Source organism: Carettochelys insculpta, unplaced genomic scaffold (genome assembly GCF_033958435.1).
Source record: "Carettochelys insculpta isolate YL-2023 unplaced genomic scaffold, ASM3395843v1 scaffold_0055, whole genome shotgun sequence".
NCBI classification, from domain to species: Eukaryota; Metazoa; Chordata; order Testudines; family Carettochelyidae; genus Carettochelys; species Carettochelys insculpta.
This window is the reverse complement of record NW_027439092.1, coordinates 69,087-74,493: the sequence shown is the minus strand read 5'-3', so window position 1 is coordinate 74,493 and position 5,407 is coordinate 69,087. Positions and strand designations below refer to the sequence as shown.

The window sequence follows — 5,407 nt, the reverse complement described above, 5'->3', positions numbered from 1 at the left end:
CTCAACAACCTCCACCCACGGTCCCCCAAGACGCACGTTCCAAGCCTTAACCCTCAGACCATCCACCCCCCGGGGGGGACCCCACACCCACCTGACCCCAACTCACTCCCACCAAAAACACCACCACCGCCACCGCCTCAACGGCCTGCCCCACCCAGCACTCCCACACACACACCTGCCCCACCAACGCTCCACACACGCTTTCTTCCCTCTCCCCGACCCGACCCAAGCCATCGCACCGCACCGGGTGAGGGCCTAAGCTTCCTCGCCCGCCCCCCCGCCCCCGACACGCAGGCAGGCAGAGGGAAAGGCCTCAGCGCCCCCCAGGACCGTCGCGCCGCCTTGGCCTCACGGCTTCCCTGCTCCCGCACGGCAGACACACGCCCCGCTCTACCCCCGCTGGGGCCAAAAGCTGCCTACGGCACCTGGGATTCCCAGGCGGTCACCCATCCAGGTACTAGCCAGGCCCGGGACGGTTTACCTTCCGAGATCGGACGAGATCGGGGGCATTCGGTCCGGTATGGCCGTAGGCCCCCGCCTCCCCGGGCTTTAGCGTCAGCAGCCTGGCCTCAGTCAGCCGGGCCCAAACAATTAACCCGGAGGCCGGGCCGAGGGAAAACTTCCTCCGAGCCGGCCCAAGGGGAAGGGAGGACGAGGACGCCGGGCCCGGGAGGTGACAGGACGTGCACGTCAGACCCGGGAAGCTGTGTGCCCCGAGGTTAACCCCCGGGCCGGGGCGGGGAGAGAAAAATGTTCTAAGTCCGGTAGGGACAGCAGGTCAACCCCGGTCCGAGGCGGGGAGAGAAATTTTCCAAGTCCGGCAGGGACAGCAGGTCAACCCCGGCCGCCGTAGCAGAGGTTGACCTGGTGTCCGATTCGCTCCCCGGGCACCAGGTCAACCTCGGGCGCTTTAGCGGAGGTTGACCTGGTGTCCGATTCGCTCCCCGGGCACCAGGTCAACCTCGGGCGCTTTAGCAGAGGTTGACCTGGTGTCCGATTCGCTCCCCGGGCACCAGGTCAACCTCGGGCGCTTTCAGCGGAGGTTGACCTGGTGGCCGATCCCCTCCTCGGGCTCCAAGTCCGGCAGGGACAGCAGGTCAACCCCGGTTCCGGGCGGGGAGAGAAAAATTTTCTAAGTCCGGCAGGGACAACAGGTCAACCCCGGTTCCGGGCGGGGAGAGAAAAATTTTCTAAGTCCGGCAGGGACAGCAGGTCAACCCCGGCCGCTTCAGCGGAGGTTGACCTGGTGTCCGATTCGGTCCCCGGGCACCAGGTAAACCGTGGCCGCTTTCAGCGGAGGTTGACCTGGTGGCCGATCCCCTCCTCGGGCTCCAAGTCCGGCAGGGACAGCAGGTCAACCCCGGCCGCTTTAGCAGAGGTTGACCTGGTGTCCGATTCGCTCCCCGGGCACCAGGTCAACCGTGGCCGCTTTCAGCGGAGGTTGACCTGGTGGCCGATCCCCTCCTCGGGCTCCAAGTCCGGCAGGGACAGCAGGTCAACCCCGGCCGCTTTAGCAGAGGTTGACCTGGTGTCCGATTCGGTCCCCGGGCACCAGGTAAACCGTGGCCGCTTTCAGCGGAGGTTGACCTGGTGGCCGATCCCCTCCTCGGGCTCCAAGTCCGGCAGGGACAGCAGGTCAACCCCGGCCGCTTTAGCAGAGGTTGACCTGGTGTCCGATTCGGTCCCCGGGCACCAGGTAAACCGTGGCCGCTTTCAGCGGAGGTTGACCTGGTGGCCGATCCCCTCCTCGGGCTCCAAGTCCGGCAGGGACAGCAGGTCAACCCCGGCCGCTTTAGCAGAGGTTGACCTGGTGTCCGATTCGCTCCCCGGGCACCAGGTAAACCGTGGCCGCTTTCAGCGGAGGTTGACCTGGTGGCCGATACCCTCCTCGGGCTCCAAGTCCGGCAGGGACAGCAGGTCAACCCCGGCCGCTTTAGCAGAGGTTGACCTGGTGTCCGATTCGCTCCCCGGGCACCAGGTAAACCGTGGCCGCTTTCAGCGGAGGTTGACCTGGTGGCCGATCCCCTCCTCGGGCTCCAAGTCCGGCAGGGACAGCAGGTCAACCCCGGCCGCTTTAGCAGAGGTTGACCTGGTGTCCGATTCGCTCCCCGGGCACCAGGTAAACCGTGGCCGCTTTCAGCGGAGGTTGACCTGGTGGCCGATCCCCTCCTCGGGCTCCAAGTCCGGCAGGGACAGCAGGTGAACCCCGGCCGCTTTAGCAGAGGTTGACCTGGTGTCCGATTCGCTCCCCGGGCACCAGGTAAACCGTGGCCGCTTTCAGCGGAGGTTGACCTGGTGGCCGATCCCCTCCTCGGGCTCCAAGTCCGGCAGGGACAGCAGGTGAACCCCGGCCGCTTTAGCAGAGGTTGACCTGGTGTCCGATTCGCTCCCCGGGCACCAGGTAAACCGTGGCCGCTTTCAGCGGAGGTTGACCTGGTGGCCGATCCCCTCCTCGGGCTCCAAGTCCGGCAGGGACAACAGGTCAACCCCGGTTCCGGGCGGGGAGAGAAAAATTTTCTAAGTCCGGCAGGGACAGCAGGTCAACCCCGGCCGCCGTAGCAGAGGTTGACCTGGTGTCCGATTCGCTCCCCGGGCACCAGGTCAACCTCGGGCGCTTTAGCAGAGGTTGACCTGGTGTCCGATTCGGTCCCCGGGCACCAGGTAAACCGTGGCCGCTTTCAGCGGAGGTTGACCTGGTGGCCGATCCCCTCCTGGGGCTCCAAGTCCGGCAGGGACAGCAGGTCAACCCCGGTCCCAGGCGGGGAGAGAAAAAATTTCCAAGTCCGGCAGGGACAACAGGTCAACCCCGGTTCCGGGCGGGGAGAGAAAAATTTTCAAAGTCCGGCAGGGACAGCAGGTCAACCCCGGCCGCTTCAGCGGAGGTTGACCTGGTGTCCGATTCGGTCCCCGGGCACCAGGTAAACCGTGGCCGCTTTCAGCGGAGGTTGACCTGGTGGCCGATCCCCTCCTCGGGCTCCAAGTCCGGCAGGGACAACAGGTCAACCCCGGTCCCAGGCTGGAGAGAAAAATTTTCTAAGTCCGGCAGGGACAACAGGTCAACCCCGGTCCCAGGCGGGAGAGAAAAATTTTCTAAGTCCGGCAGGGACAGCAGGTCAACCCCGGCCGCTTCAGCGGAGGTTGACCTGGTGTCCGATTCGGTCCCCGGGCACCAGGTAAACCGTGGCCGCTTTCAGCGGAGGTTGACCTGGTGGCCGATCCCCTCCTCGGGCTCCAAGTCCGGCAGGGACAACAGGTCAACCCCGGTCCCAGGCTGGAGAGAAAAATTTTCTAAGTCCGGCAGGGAGAACAGGTCAACCCCGGTCCCAGGCGGGAGAGAAAAAATTTCTAAGTCCGGCAGGGACAACAGGTCAACCCCGGTCCCAGGCGGGAGAGAAAAATTTTCTAAGTCCGGCAGGGACAACAGGTCAACCCCGGTCCCAGGCGGGAGAGAAAAATTTTCTAAGTCCGGCAGGGACAACAGGTCAACCCCGGTCCCAGGCGGGAGAGAAAAATTTTCTAAGTCCGGCAGGGACAACAGGTCAACCCCGGTCCCAGGCGGGAGAGAAAAATTTTCTAAGTCCGGCAGGGACAACAGGTCAACCCCGGTCCCAGGCTGGAGAGAAAAATTTTCTAAGTCCGGCAGGGACAGCAGGTCAACCCCGGCCGCTTTAGCAGAGGTTGACCTGGTGTCCGATTCGCTCCCCGGGCACCAGGTCAACCTCCGCTGCTTTCAGCGGGGGTTGACCTGGTGGCCCATTCGCTCCCCGGGCACCAGGTCAACCGCACCCTTTTTCGGCCGCCTTCGCCTCCAAATTTTTCCCCCGTTTCCTTGCCCACTCCTCGGTCACTTCATACGCCCTCCCCCTTACATCCACCGTACGCAACACCTCCACCGGGCTTAATAGTCCACAACCGAGACCCAGGGCCTTCCCCGCTCTCAACCACCTCCACCCACGGTCCCCCTCCACCGGGCTTAATAGTCCACAACCGAGACCCAGGGCCTTCCCCGCTCTCAACAACCTCCACCCACGGTCCCCCTCCACCGGGCTTAATAGTCCACAACCGAGACCCAGGGCCTTCCCCGCTCTCAACAACCTCCACCCACGGTCCCCCTCCACCGGGCTTAATAGTCCACAACCGAGACCCAGGGCCTTCCCCGCTCTCAACCACCTCCACCCACGGTCCCCCTCCACCGGGCTTAATAGTCCACAACCGAGACCCAGGGCCTTCCCCGCTCTCAACAACCTCCACCCACGGTCCCCCTCCACCGGGCTTAATAGTCCACAACCGAGACCCAGGGCCTTCCCCGCTCTCAACAACCTCCACCCACGGTCCCCCTCCACCGGGCTTAATAGTCCACAACCGAGACCCAGGGCCTTCCCCGCTCTCAACAACCTCCACCCACGGTCCCCCTCCACCGGGCTTAATAGTCCACAACCGAGACCCAGGGCCTTCCCCGCTCTCAACAACCTCCACCCACGGTCCCCCTCCACCGGGCTTAATAGTCCACAACCGAGACCCAGGGCCTTCCCCGCTCTCAACCACCTCCACCCACGGTCCCCCTCCACCGGGCTTAATAGTCCCCAACCGATACCCAGGGCCTTCCCCGCTCTCAACAACCTCCACCCACGGTCCCCCAAGACGCACGTTCCAAGCCTTAACCCTCAGACCATCCACCCCCCGGGGGGGACCCCACACCCACCTGACCCCAACTCACTCCCACCAAAAACACCACCACCGCCACCGCCTCAACGGCCTGCCCCACCCAGCACTCCCACACACACACCTGCCCCACCAACGCTCCACACACGCTTTCTTCCCTCTCCCCGACCCGACCCAAGCCATCGCACCGCACCGGGTGAGGGCCTAAGCTTCCTCGCCCGCCCCCCCGCCCCCGACACGCAGGCAGGCAGAGGGAAAGGCCTCAGCGCCCCCCAGGACCGTCGCGCCGCCTTGGCCTCACGGCTTCCCTGCTCCCGCACGGCAGACACACGCCCCGCTCTACCCCCGCTGGGGCCAAAAGCTGCCTACGGCACCTGGGATTCCCAGGCGGTCACCCATCCAGGTACTAGCCAGGCCCGGGACGGTTTACCTTCCGAGATCGGACGAGATCGGGGGCATTCGGTCCGGTATGGCCGTAGGCCCCCGCCTCCCCGGGCTTTAGCGTCAGCAGCCTGGCCTCAGTCAGCCGGGCCCAAACAATTAACCCGGAGGCCGGGCCGAGGGAAAACTTCCTCCGAGCCGGCCCAAGGGGAAGGGAGGACGAGGACGCCGGGCCCGGGAGGTGACAGGACGTGCACGTCAGACCCGGGAAGCTGTGTGCCCCGAGGTTAACCCCCGGGCCGGGGCGGGGAGAGAAAAATGTTCTAAGTCCGGTAGGGACAGCAGGTCAACCCCGGTCCGAGGC

At 64.9% G+C, this 5,407-nt stretch overlaps 2 non-coding genes across 2 annotated transcripts; both read right to left on the bottom strand.

Annotated features, from left to right (window-relative positions):
- Positions 1-413: 413 nt before the first annotated feature.
- Positions 414-532, bottom strand: LOC142006393 (5S ribosomal RNA). Its single transcript, XR_012643485.1, has one exon. It is a non-coding gene; the product is annotated as a 5S ribosomal RNA (ribosomal RNA).
- Positions 533-5,024: 4,492 nt separating this feature from the next.
- Positions 5,025-5,143, bottom strand: LOC142006392 (5S ribosomal RNA). The gene has a single exon (XR_012643484.1). It is a non-coding gene; the product is annotated as a 5S ribosomal RNA (ribosomal RNA).
- Between the last annotated feature and the right edge of the window lie 264 nt (positions 5,144-5,407).